At 31.3% G+C, this 15,154-nt stretch overlaps 1 long non-coding RNA gene and 1 other non-coding gene across 2 annotated transcripts; one reads left to right on the top strand and one right to left on the bottom strand.

Moving 5' to 3' along the window:
* The first annotated feature begins 4,627 nt into the window (after window positions 1–4,627).
* LOC103854371 lies at window positions 4,628–13,685 on the top strand. The gene is made up of 6 exons (XR_004452694.1): window positions 4,628–5,020; window positions 5,530–5,723; window positions 6,094–6,127; window positions 10,401–10,536; window positions 11,665–12,136; window positions 12,520–13,685. It is a non-coding gene; the product is annotated as an uncharacterized LOC103854371 (transcript).
* LOC117129115 lies at window positions 9,930–11,902 on the bottom strand. The gene is made up of 2 exons (XR_004452695.1): window positions 11,669–11,902; window positions 9,930–10,540 (listed from the first exon to the last, which is right to left on the bottom strand). It is a non-coding gene; the product is annotated as an uncharacterized LOC117129115 (long non-coding RNA).
* Window positions 13,686–15,154: the final 1,469 nt, after the last annotated feature.

Below are 15,154 nucleotides of genomic sequence, written 5' to 3'. Positions count from 1 at the left end.
GAAATATCATTTGACATATGATATGGTATTGTTACCTTATTATGAGAATTCAAATAATCTCTATAAAACTAGAATGATCCAATAATGTATTAAGTCTTATGGAATTTAACTTTAAAACTAGATTTCGATCCACGCAACCGCGCGGATTTTTGTTTTCATTTATTTTTATATAAATATTTTGTTTTCAATTTTAAATTTGTATATATTATAATATATATGTCTATCAATCTTAAAAACATAATAAGTTTACGGTATATTTTTCATTGAATAGATTGTTTCAAACTTTCACATGTATTTGTATCTTCTTCTATATATATATTTTTAGATTATTATTTCATAATTAAAATTGTAACTATATATATAAAGATTAGCAAAATATTGTTTTATTCTCATATTCAAAGATATTGTAACATTTCATAAATTTAAAAAGTTTTTAAAAAATTAAACTTTTCGCTTCATAGATTTATATTATCGAGTAAAGAATTAAACATTTAGTTTTTCATTGGTTTAAGGTAGTAAAGATTAATCATTGTTAGATAATATGATTTTTGTTATTTAAAAAAATGTCTATATAATTTAAAAAGTTAACATCGACAAATATTTAAATAATTAACATATGGAGGTATGGTATTATAATATTAAATTATATCTATTTAATTTACACTATCTATAAATCCAATGGATCATCTATGGTTTAAATCGAATTATTGATAGCCCAATAAAAATTTCTGGTAGGCCAAAATTTAATGATAAGATTAGAGATTAAATGTAATATGACTTTATAGGGTTTCACGGGCGATTCTGTAGCGACTCTCTCTTTCAAATGGATCCGCCGCCTCCGCAGGCGGGGGAAGGGGGCGATTTGGCTATGGAGCTATTAGGAGAAAGCAATGTCATATGTCGAGTTAAGGGATCTCGATTCAGGCACAGAAAGGGGTTTCATTGCGGGCACAGAAAGGGACTGATGGTAGTGATATGGGTATGAGGGCAGAGAAGGTGGATTTGAGTTCATATGCGGAAGTGGTTCGTAAGGTACTACCGGAAACTGATCGTTACGTTCTGGAGTTTGTAGTCAAGAATGGAGTTGCAGATGTCTCAGTCCCAGAGGATCTGATGATTGATGTTGAGCCATTGTGGAAGTCATTTGTAGTGGGCTATTTCATGAATGATGCACAGCACATTGGTACAATACACTCGACAGTGAACAGATTCTGGTCTGCGCCGGGGAAGGTTTCGAAGATTGATGTCCAATTTCTTGGAAAGAAAACGGTGCTATTTCGGGTGGATGATGAACCTACTCGTCAGAGGATTGTAAAAAGGAAGTTCAGGCACATCGCCGAGGTTCCTCTTGTCCTCAATGAGTAGAATCCTGAATCTGCAAAGGCCCCCCCCCCCCCCCTTATCTTTCGGCAATGCCTTTTGTGGGTAGACTTGGAAAATGTCCCGGGCTACCTCTACTCAAAGAAAGGTTTAAGCTTTCTCTCCAGGACTGCAGGCAAGTTTGTGAAACTACACCCAAATACTGAAATATGTATTAGGCTTGATGTTGCAAGAGTTTTGGTTGAAGTTGATCTTGGGAAACCCTTACCTCAGAAGATCTGTTTTAAGGGCCGAGATGGAGAAGATACTACAGTGTTGGTTCACTACCCTTGGCTTCCTCCACGATGTGGTGTGTGTGTGCCAAATGGGGTCACACAGAGAAGGACTGTCATGCTGACCAACCAGTCGTGATCCTCAAGAAAACGCCAGAAGCAAATATGGTGGGTGGGGTGGAGAAGGATTGAGGCATCTCCTCTATTACCAGGGAAGGAGGTTGTCACGGATCTTCTTAACGAGTTAGAGAAATCTTCAGCTATAGCGAGCTTATCGGATGTTGTTCCTATTGCTTCAGGAAAGGATATGAGATTGTTCATAAACAACCTGAGTTGAGGGAAAGAAACAGAGAATTGGATCACTATTGGAAAGCAAAGTCCTAAGAGCTCACCTCATAAGCAGAAGGAAGTAATGGAGAACGTGGTATCTCCTCATGGTTTTTAATTACTCCAGGACGTCCATGAGGATGGAGAAAGTTGAGGAGCATCAACGGGCTGGTACCTTAGCGGTAACAGACTTGCCTAAGGAGGTAGTGGCAGCAGGTGGAGAAAAAACGGTTTCTACACAGCAAGGTCCCAGTAAAGGACATCGAGGCAAAGGGAGAGGCAGGCCAGTGTTTGCAAATACAAAAGGGTTGGTACAAGCGGCAGTGACAAATCAGACGAGAAAATCTTCCTCTCGTAGGAAATAATGTCGTCAATCTTTACATGGAATATGCATGGATTCAATGAGCCACGCAAACACAAAGCTGTAAAGTATTGGGTTCGGAATGCAAAGTTGTCATTAGGTTGTCTAGTAGAAACAAGAGTTCAAGAGGATAAGTTTGAGAAAATTTTCACGGATACCTTTCCGTCGAGTTGGAAGTGTCTGCATAACTACAATCACCATAGATTGGGGTTAATTTGGGTCGTTTGGTCCGATGATGAAGTTGATGTTCAGCCAGTCTTGGTTAGTTCACAGATGGTTACTTGTTGGGTGCGGTTTAAAGGGATAGGAGACATCTTACTGAGCTCTTTTGTCTACTCCTCAAATTGTTAGATGGAGAGAAGAGAATTGTGGAGAGATATGATTGCAATAGCAAATCCGGTTGCGAGTGGTATCAACCCTTGGATCATTCAAGGGAATTATAATGTCACGCTTTCAGAGTTGGAGCACTCTCGTTTTTTGGATGGAGCAAGCGAGTCGGCGTCGATCAGGGAATTTCAGAATATTGTAGTATTATGTGATTTGGCTGATATTGCTCATTTTGGACCGTTGTTAACCTGGACTAACAGTCAAGATGACAACCCCATTAGTAAAAAGTTGGATAGAGTGATGGGCAATAGTTGTTGGTTCACTAGATTTCCGCATGCTCATGTCCTTTTTGAGGCTGGAGGGGTCTCTGATCACCTGAGAATGATAACTCAATTCTGTCCTGTTACCCCCGGAAACCCCAAACCATTCAAATTCTTTACGCATGTAGCAAGTCATCCTCAGTTTCTGGAAGTGGTTAGTAGGATCTGGCAATCTACTGACCCTCTCACCCACTCGCGCACTGCATTGAAGCGTTTCCATGATAAGCTGAAGATGTTAAAACCAGAGACATCGACATGTAACTAGAGATTTAATATGTAAGAGATGTTGGCTGGAAGAAGAAACAGAGGAACATATCTTCTTTACTTGCCCGTATGCTAAGAAGATTTGGAGAGTTTCAGGAATAAACAATTATGTTCTTGACAGTACATCGACAACTTATGAAGAGAAGTTATAAGTATGTTTACAAGTCTCAAATGTAGCATCTCTGAGTCGTTACCAAGATCTTCCCATTTGGATTCTCTGGAGAATTTGGAAGAGCATAAACATGTTATTATTCCAGCATAGACACTTTCATTGGAAGAATGTTTTGTCTACTACCAGAAGTGATGCAAGGGAATAGAGAAATATAGAGATACAAGAAAACAACGCATTGGATAGACATAGAACATTTTCTAATGTAAGATGTACACAAAGATGGAAAGCCCCACCAGAACAGTGGTTAAAATGCAATGTAGATGCATCATTTATCAATATGAGGGAACCGGCTTCAGCAGGATGGGTTGTTCGAGATGAAAGTAGGGTATACAAAGGAGCGGTACAAGTGCAGGATAATAAGGTATGTTCTCCTTTCGAGAGTGAGTTTCAAGCTATTCTTATGGCAATACAATTCTGTTGGACAAATGGATACATTAAGATCATCGTAGAATAGGATTGCAAAAAAGCTATTGATATATTAAATGATGAGGTGCTTCACTTTGATTCTTTCAACTGGAAAAGGGAGATACGATGGTGGGCAGAGAAGATACAAAACATCTCCTTTCAATGGATTATAAGGGAAGCTAACAAAGTGGCAGATACTTTAGCTCGTTCTGGTTTATCTTATATGTCTTCTTATTGTTTTCATAATTATGTTCATGTATTAATAACAAATCTTTTTCACGAAGATTATGTACAAGCAAGTCTTTATTAATAAAATTGGTGAAGTTAGAAAAAAAATAAAAATAAATGAAAAGACAAAACCCCGGTTCAATTGGATCTTTACTTTTTATTTTTGTAAATGAAAAGACCTAATGGAAGGGATTAATTAATTCAAGGCCAATAAATACACCATTATTCGTTCATCAACTTTTTGCCAACAATTGAAATAGTACTGCAATACAATTTTTTTGGTGCAGGTCTAAAAATATTTTCCACGATCCATGAAACAAAAATGCATGGAAAGTTATTAATTTTGAAAACAATTACAATAAAAAAAAATTACCGTGGCTTTTCAACGTTAATCATACAAAACCAAAAGAAAATGGGGGTAGGTAAGAAAGTTTAGGTTAAATTTTGAATTGATAAATTTCAAATTATTTTTATTTCCCACGTGAAAGACGAGGCTGTTCACGAAAATTAGGCCTTGTATGATTAGTAGTATCAGGTTATCAACTATCAACAATTAAGTTAAACAAATAAACAAAATATCCGATACCAATTATTACTAGCACTATAAGAACGTACCCTCCCTCTAGGTTGCATGACTCACAAATCAACCATACTCACTTCTTGTTTCGTATATCTGAGCAAAGTTTCTCTTTTCATATTTTGCAAATGTCCGAGACAAATATGAAATTCTGCAATAGTTATTTTCTGGTCGATCCGACCAAAGCAAGTCTTTTTGATCTTCTTCTCCTTTTATTTTTCCCAAATCTGATCAGCAAAAGCTTCATAGATTCTACATCAGATACGCTGAAAACCGTCCGGACAAGTTTCGCTAGTCGATGGATCATTGCGTTGGCCGTTTTGGTTCAAAAAATATTAATATTCGTCAGAAAACCCATGGCATTCATAGGACGTTTGCTCACCTATTGGCCCAATCTTCTTTCGGAAAATGGTGGCTTCTTCAAGTTGATACTTCATCTTGTGACAGGTGAGAAATCTAACTATAACATATTTTATCCCACTATCTCTTTTCTGAAAACGTAGCTCACTCTCTTCGTATCATTATTACCAATTAAATTCCTGACCTGAAGAAGGTATAGGTTGTTTCCTTCTTTTGCATTTGATATAAGTATTCCCAAAATCTAATTAACAAGATTACTGCAATGATCTCACAAGGACCATATATAATTTGTTAATAATCTCTTCGGATTTTTTTTTTTTTTTGTTTTTGAGACTTCACCAATATTACACTTATCACACTAACAGAATTTGTGACGGAACAAAGATTACTCTACATGCAGGACGGTAAAGCACACAGATAATAGTAGATATTTCTATTGGATCAAGAGCTTGGTTTAGTATTAAAAAAAATTAATATTTAAGGTGTTGAGAAGATTAAAGAATTTTGAAGATATACCACCCAATTATTTTTATTCTTGTGATGATGTTAAGAAAGTATATTTTACAGAACTAACCTAAAAGTTGGACTTTTTATAGGAAAACTGGTGAAGCCTGAGGAATCGTCAACCACATATACTTCGTTTATAGGATGCTCAGATCGAAGAGTAGAGCTGGACGAGAAAATAAATGTTGCTACCATCGAATACAAGTCGATGTTGTCAATAATGGCATCTAAAATCGCTTATGAGAACAAATCTTTCATCACTTCCGTTGTCAGGAATACTTGGAAGGTTTAACTTAATTTTCTTCTTTTAGTTTAATTTTTTGCTGATTAAATTAAACTTTTCCCCTATATCTTTTAATTATACTCATACACACATATATAATTTTCAAAAAATGTTTAGCTCTTTGAAATACCTTTTTATCATATATATATCTTTGGGTTATAGAATGATAGCACACTTATTATTATTCATTGTATTATATAAAATGTTCAATTTTATTTTCTAAATCACTTTCACTTAAATTTTAAATTTATAAATAATAGCAAAAACTCATTTGATCTTTTAGTATTATTGATTTGGTGACTTTACTTCTCACTCTATATATATTTAATGTTTGTTTTTTTTCCTCATTCTCCGTATCTATCCTCTTATGCAGATGGAGTTCGTGGATTTCTACGACTTTTACAACGGTAAGTTAAAGACTACGCTTTACTCTATTAAGGGAATGTTTTTCCTTTCCCATTTAGGGGCTTAGTGCATTCCATATTTTTGCTGTATAAATCAAGCTTGCCAGTTGAATCATTTAAAAGGTACAATATACAGTATACAGAAAACATGCATAAACCTGAAGTAAATGTAAGATATACGTAGGACAAAGCATACTCGTGATAGTAAAAACAAAAGAGGAACGGTTCAACAATAAATATATGATATAAAAGCCTTTCAGATTGTCATTTTTCTAATATATACTACATATAATATATTAGGGTCGCTGTACCATATCATATTGAAATAAATGCTAAATTGGTCTCGATACCCTTCGTGTTAAAATACATGCCAAGCAAGGGACCTCATTATATGTTGTCTGATGTATAATATGTGCCAAATTGGTCTTCATACTTTAATGTATAACAGTAGAAAACACAATTCTCCTTTATCACGGTATTCTGATTTTTGTGTGTTTTATAATTAAATACTAGAGTTTAACCCGCGCTTCGAAAGCGCGGGGTTTATGGATTATATATGAAGTTAGATATGAGATAGTATTTTGAGTATATTGTGTATTATTATGTTATAAAGTCGTATTATATCGAATACAAAAATTTGTTTAAAATTATATAATTTGTGAATAAGTTTATTTGAGATTTTTTATATACACTCTTATGTAACTCTTTCTTAAGTATAAAAAAATTATCCAAATTTGATAAACGAACCAAACCAATACGAAATATAGGTTGAGTTTCGGGATTGGGAAAAAGTACCTATTAGATTTTTTTGGACCTGCGGGTCTTTGTTGGACTTCGGGTACCCAAAGTACCAAGAATGTTTTGTTCATGTTATGTATATTTGAGTAATTCATATATGTTCTCAGTATAAACATATTATTGTAAATTTTGGATTCACTTTTTCTGTTATAGTTTCAGGTTTTGGGTAAAATTTCAAATTTTAAAAATATATTAAAAATATTTGATATTTTTGGTTCTCGGATAAGATTTTGGTCTTTTAGATATTTAGTTATTTCTTGTATTTGTTTGATTTTGGGTATTTTTGTGTTCTGATTTTTTGGCTTTTCAGAATCTTTAAATCTTTTTGTCCTAAATACTCGAACCGAGCTAGACTCATTACGTAGCCAAATTACATAGTAAATTTTACAGATACTTGAATTATTGACTCAAACTGACCTAAAACTAAAAGGAACTGATATGAACAAAAAAAATTTAAATACCTAGTTGGATATAAATGCCCAAGACCGAAAGAACTTGTACCTCAAAGAAACCGATTTATATTTGACCCAAAGACCCAAATGCCCAAATCTAACCTTTCATTATATTTTTATGTATTTATAAAAGTTACATTTGTTCAGTTGGTGAAACTTAAGATTTATTTGAGAGGTTTTTGGTTAATTTAATAGTATATATTTGTAGGTTTTTTGTTGAGCAGTAAAAAAAAGATTTGTTTGGTTTTTGATAATTTTAAACTTATCTTAAATACTAAATTGTTATTTATCAATAAAATAAAATTAACATAATATATAATTTTAAATTTATCTTAATTATGAAGTTAATGAGACATATTTAGAGAAGAATATAATAAAGCGTACATGATATTATATTTTCGTTAATCAAATTTACGTAGTCGTATATATGTAGTCGTATATATATGGTATAATTTTTTTGTTTCCGAAAGGATATGGGCCCAATAAATAAAAGCTTTAAATAAATAATTGTTAGAGAAATTTAAGGTAACATATTGTTTGTCCAAATCAAAGAAATACCAAAATATCATTAGTTAATGAAAGGGTCCAAACAACCTTTTTAATTAGATTTATTAAAACTCCTTCCCTTTTAATAGTATTGATTTTAAAATTTTGTTTAATGGATAGTTATCGACTTATTAACCAGTTAACAATGTCTTGGAATTTGCAAATATTTCCGCTACTAAATGCTATTCGTAACCAATACTAATATCAAACCATTCAGAAAATATACTTCCACATATTAACCAATACTAATAAGTAATAACTAAAATCTATTAAACGTTCCAAAACTAAAAGAATGATGTTTTCATTTTTATGTACCATATTAATAAATTTATTTTCATCCTTTCAGGATATAAATTTTAAACATAAGTATAGCTATTTTTTTAAAAAAAAATTGTATAATTATCCCATTTTAAATTTAAATAATTAAAAGTAAACTAAAAAGTTAAATAAATAGACTTTATAAATAATATTTTATTAATAAATCAAAAATAGAAGCCCAAATCAAAATCTAGTTTAATCTTTAAAACCCTCACTTTCACTCACTCATACTGCTAAACTACGTCGAGCTGTTAAAATTTTAAATAAAATGATTTTAACGTATTGAATACATATGCTAAGAAGCGATACATTGCATTTAATACTTTTATCGGATTCAAATCCGCATTATAATCTACAGCTCTATTATTTGTTCATGATTTATTTTTTTTTTTTAAACCAGCTATGAAAATGCTTCTACAGGATTATACTATCATGTACATCAATTAAAATTGTAGAATATATCTTACCGCGGAATTTATATATCTACAGCCCAAACAATCATCTAAATTCAATATTACAATTATATAAAAAATATATAATGACATTATCCCTCAAAAAATCAGTTTAATTTTTAATTTTATTATAGTTCTCAACATTATTATTTTTCATCAAAACACATTATATTTTCTATCAAAACAACACTACTTTTTTAGTAAAACCACACTTATCCCATATAACGCACGAACCACAGTTATATCGTACCGTACTACTTTTCTAGTAAAACCGCATTTATCCTACATACCGCATGAACCACAGTTATACCGAAATTTAATTTTGCACTGCTTATATTATCAAATCCGCGGTCATCATTCGGACTCATAATGTCATTTTTTGGTCAACTTGTTTTAATGATTATTTAACCATTTAAATCATAACTGGGAGTATATAATAAGAATAACACCAGCGAGCCCACAACCACAAAAGTCACGTGTTTTGTCTGGGGTTTAGCAGCCTTGGTTGTTAAAAATAAAATGCGGCATGATAGTAGATCGATTAACGACTAAGGGGGCGACTGGTTTTCCCGCTACCACCCGCAAACGCAGCTTTTGCGGTTGATAGCGGTTGTCGGCGGTTTGCAACAATCACTCAAATCGCTCTAAACCGCTTCAAACCGCTCCGAATCTCATAAATTCAAAAGCTGGCTCCAGCTAGCGTTTGCGGTTGCGGGCGGTTGCGGGAGGGTAAAAAAAATTTCTTTTTTATAAAACAATATATATACAAAAGTAAAAATATTCAATAAAAAAATTTAAAATTGAAATTATGAAAATATTAAAATATATCTATTATATTTTAATTAATATTATAAAATTTTATAATAAAAACAATTTCAATAAATTTTCAAAAATTAAAATTATAACTTTCTAAAATATAAATTTTATATTTATTATAATTTTATGATTTCTGATATTTTTATAATTATATTAAATGTAAATATTGTTAATTTATTATTTGACTGTTACTGCATTAGATAGTTAACCAGTCATAAGTCACCCGCAAACGCACCAATATTTAACCGCAGTACCAGTCGTACAAATCTCTTAAAACTGCTAGAAACCGCAACCGTCCGCATCCACAAACTCCAGCAACCGCAACCGCAACCGCTGCGTTTGAACCAGTCAAGCCCTAAAAGTCTGAAACAATAAATCAGCTTAGTTTAAAAATAAAAAAAACAATATATCAGCTTTTGTGTCAAAACATTAAAAATTGGATTGGATATAATTTTTCTTTTAAAAGCTTTTTACATCAAATGAGTTATTGAGCAGAGTCTTGCTTGATAGTTTGGTTTTACATATTTCAAAAATATTTTTTTTGTCGACATTTCAAAAACATATAACTTAATAGATCGTGATAAATCACTTAAAAACAATTTTTTATATTTTCAATAAATAACAAAAAAATTAAATAACAAAGTTATATATAAACAGAGGAAATATATGTTAACATCAACCCACAAATAATTTTTGATCCCATGTACTCTGTTCATAACAACTATAAGAATCCCATTTTTTAAAACAATATTTCTTACAACGTACGCCTTTTTACAATATAAATTTTATATTAGAATCTTGAAATAATGTTACTTAGATTTGTTTGTTCTTTCTAAAAAACATAAATCTAATTAACATCTGTAAAGATTTCTCTAAATTCTGTTATATTTGTAGCTTACCAAGAAAGAAACCTGACACAAGCCTTCGTATTCAAGGCGTCGAGCACAAACCCGAATCTCATCGTCGTCAGTTTCAGAGGAACCGAGCCTTTCGATGCAGATGATTGGTGCACTGATCTCGACGTCTCTTGGTACCTACTCATTCCTCCGTTCCTAAGAATTAAATTTTCTGAGTTTTAGTCTTGTTCCACAAAATGAATTTTGCACATTAATGCTCTTTATTCAAAAGATAAATCAACTCATTTACATTACCTTCACGATGATTTATTTAAATGAAAGTTTTGGGTAAAGAATAATACTTTTATAGAAACGTGAATAGTTAAAAAAGGTGGAAATATTGGGTAAACTTAGGTGTTTTACCCATCGTCTTATAAATACTTATTAGTTTATGTTTAATTCAAAAATCAGTATGATAATATATGACAAATTTTTTCATCAGAATATATATACTTATTATTGTGTTGAAATTTTAAAAGCACTCATACGTTACAATATTTAGAAAATATATTTATACAAATATTTTTACTTAATTAATATTTTACTATAAATTATTTTATATCTTAATTTTAACTTTTATAATTAAATTACTATTTTAAGATAACAACACAATATATATAGTATTTATCTTATTTTTAAAAAATATGTTTTAATTTTTGAAAATTGCAATATATTAAGTTAAAATCAATAATCAAATATAATATATAAATATAATATTATTAAGAGTCAATTTGCTCATAATACAAAAAGAATATGGATATTAACAATCTGCGTGTAAAAGTAAACTTTGGTGTCTAGCAATCAAGGTACCATCATGTCAGATTTAGGGTATTCACCTAATTAGCAAGAAAGTTTTGTGTATAGGGTGCAATTTCTCTATTATTAATATAAATTCATTTTTAATTATATAATCAATTATATATATATTTTTTAAGGATAACGTCGACTTTAGCCAGTCCAACTTTAAAAATGAGAGGTCGAATGCAAAAAATCACTTTGCAAATAATTAATAGTATAGATATAGATGGAACATGATTTAAATACAACAATAAAAAATAAAAAATAGATATTCCAACAAATCATTGGTGAAAATATAGTAAGCACCAAACATAAAATAAAGAAATAAAATGTGTAATTTTGAACATCCAAAAAATCTTAATTTACTTTTGGGAACAGATGAAGTATAATATATAAATTATATAGTATTATAAATCAATATAATACTATTAATATATTTATCATATATTATAACTTTTATTTAGGTACGAAATGAAGAACGTTGGCAAAATTCATGCTGGGTTCTCCAGAGCTCTAGGCCTACAAAAAAACGGATGGCCCAAAGAAAATATAAGTCTCATACACCAATATGCTTACTATACTATCAGACAGAAGCTTAGGGACATGCTTGCCATAGACAAAAACTCTAAATTTATCTTGACGGGTCACAGCCTTGGTGGCGCAATAGCTGCTCTGTTTCCAGCGATTCTTGCGGTTCACGGTGAAGATGAGCTACTTGATAAGCTAGAGGGAGTCTACACGTTTGGACAGCCACGTATAGGGGACGAGCAATTTGGGGAGTATATGAAGGAAGTGGTAAGAAAGCATGGAATTAAGTATGAGAGGTTTGTTTACAACAATGATATCGTTCCTAGAGTCCCCTTCGATGACAAGATTTTATTCTCATACAAGCACTATGGATCTTGCAATTACTTCAACAGTCTCTACAAAGGAAAGGTAGATCAGTCTTTATCCATTTTTGTTTTCTTTTGTCTTGATTAATAATTTAATAAGCCAGATAGAAAAGATAAAACCAACAAAAAAAAAGGAAAACCAGGTTGTATTAAAGGTCTATCTATATTCTATACACACATACATGAAACTCAAAGTAGATTTAGAAGGATTTAAAAGTCCTGACTTTCTAAAAAAGTCAAACACGTGTATTTTGTAATACAAAACACTTAAATTTTAATATCTAATATGAAATCAAATCCATTGAATTATTATTCAATAAATAATAACAGCTTTCAATAAGTACTAAAAGTTATCAAACAAATAATTAACAAAAAATATAATAGCTGGACTTTTGTATTTATTTTCACATACTTGTGGATTTTAAGGTAAAGGAAGATGCACCGAATGCGAACTACATCAACTTGTTGTGGTTAATACCGACGATTTTAACTGGTGCGTGGGAGTTTATAAGGAGTTTCATAATACAGTTCTGGAAAGGCAAAGAGTACAAAGAGAATTGGATGATGAGATCGCTTCGGATTGTGGGAATAGTACTCCCTGGTATGTCTAATCATTTCCCATTTGATTATGTCAACTCCACGCGCTTGGGAGGCTTGGCCCGACCATGTACTACTCCTGAAGATAAAATTGCACTCATTGCTTAAAAAAAGAAAAAAATTAAACCACACTCAATATCTAATAATCCTATCTACTATGTCTGCTCTTGTTGGATTCGACTCTCATTGTACTTCTATGTTATGTTTATGTTCGGCTTTCTATCTAATTGGGAAGATTCTGAACTTATTAATAAGAATGGTTTTAATAAGATTTATTTGTTTGAATATATTGTATTTAATGTTGGTTAACTTAGATTTAGTTTATTGTATATTGTATTGAAACATTTGCGTAGGCATGGGCATTCGGGGTTCCAATCGGGTTTCGGATTAGTCCAATCGGCTTTTGGTTTTTTGGGTTTATCAAAATTAGCTCCATTCGGGTTATATGAAAATTCAGTTCGGGACCGGTTCGGGTTGGGTTTAGTAAATCTTCAAAGAACCGATACAACCGGATGTACTTTGGGGTTCGGGTCCCAATTGGTTCTTCGGTTTAAATGTACCTGATTTATATCTACTTTGTAACCAAAAAGTATGTAAAATCGGTTTTTTTGGTTTTAAAATACTTGATTTGTAACTATTTTGTAACCAAAACATAAATAAAATCGGTTAAAAAAAAGGAACATCAAATGTGATCATCAAAATCAATTGAAAGGTAAACATAGTTATTGATCGAAAGAAAACCAAATAAATGAAAGCATAAAACGAAAACCAAGTTCTCATGTAATGAAAAACATTATTCAATGAAAACAAAACCCAAATCTAAACTCTTCAACCTTCAACCGCCACCTTCAACCATCAATTTTCATATAATAGATAATTATTTTAGATGTTCAATATATTTTGAATACATATTAGGAATTGAGATCATGTTTGGTACAAGTTCTTTATGGAAATTTTGAATGTTTCGGATTCTATCGGGTATCCATTTAGGTTCGGGTTCGGTTCGGATAATACTCATAACCCGAGATACCATAAAACAAGATCCATTCGGTATTTATGCAGGGTTCAGATCAGTTCGGATTCATTTTATCGGGCCGGGTTCGGTTCGAGTTTCTGAGTTCAGTTTATTTGCTCAGCCCTACATTTGAGTGATATTTAATTGGACAATTTGCCAAAACGGAACAGAAAAACATGTTTGTCCATTTGGTATAATACTATCTTTAAGTTGTCCATTTAGTACAATGTTTTTTGTAATCCCAAAACTAACCCTTGATTATTCAAATTAAACACAATTTAAGAGTTTAATGAATTTTAACAAGTTTAATAAAAAGAAAAAAAAACGTTTTAAGAACATTAAAATTTAAAGTTTACTTTTTTTTATTAAAAAGTTTAATAAAACTAAAAAGTTTACAAACATTTTAAAGTTTTTATAAAAATAAAACTTTGTAAAACGTTTTTTATAAAGTTTATTTAACGTTTTTTATTAAGAATTTTTATAAAGTTTTATTTTTATTTTTATAAAGTTGACAAAGTATATTTTTATTAAAGTTTTATTAAAAATATTTTACAAAGTTTTATTTCTATTAAAACCGTTTTACAAAGTTTTATTTTTATTATTTCACAAACGTTAAAATTAAAAAGTTTAATTTTTTTATTAAAAAATTTAATAAAAGGAAAAAAATTTCTTAAAGAAAGTTTAATAAAAAGGAAAATGGCATACACGTTTTAGGGAATTTATAATATTACAAATATATTTTTGATATTTTTGACAAGGTAAATCGACCTATATACGTTTTAGGAAAGTTAGAATATTACAAATATTTTTAAAAAAATTTCTTAACTGAATATTCCATAATTTCTGCCAAAATTAGGCTTTCTTATCTGTATAAAGCACTTTCTACACTGCGTAAAACCAAGACGAAAATTCCATAAACAGATTCTACCTCATATAGCCGTTTGAAAAGTGTCTAGATTTCGCATTCATAGAATTATAGAATACTGATATATCATGGATTTTAGCCACATTCAACCATGGTATATCAGTGTTTTAGGAAAGATCTATATTATTTTGGAGTTCTTTTAGCACTTTTACAGGTTCATGGATGATTTGGAGAAAAATGATGATTTGAGTGCATTTTGGAGATAAAATGTGAGGAAGCTCGAAGCTGGCCATCGAACAAGTTCGAGGTCGACATTCAGAATTTACCAACGATCGATGCACACTTTGTGCTGTCGATCGACGGCGAAGCGCGCAAAACCGGCTAAAAACCCAAGTCAAGAAATAATTACAGAAATACCCCTGGCCGACTTTTAACCTAATATTTATGTGCTCTTCCATTGTTCTAGGCAACACACGCTTTCTATTCTATTCCTAGTTTCTAGTTTTACACAGCAAAGGTATTTAGAAGATTTGGAGAGAAGATCCAAGACTCTTTCAGAGATTTGTATTGGAACTCCAGTATTT

This window comes from Brassica rapa, chromosome A10 (genome assembly GCF_000309985.2).
Source record: "Brassica rapa cultivar Chiifu-401-42 chromosome A10, CAAS_Brap_v3.01, whole genome shotgun sequence".
NCBI lineage: Eukaryota > Viridiplantae > Streptophyta > Magnoliopsida > Brassicales > Brassicaceae > Brassica > Brassica rapa.
Note: the sequence above shows the minus strand (reverse complement) of the source record. Positions and strands in the feature narration are given on the sequence as shown.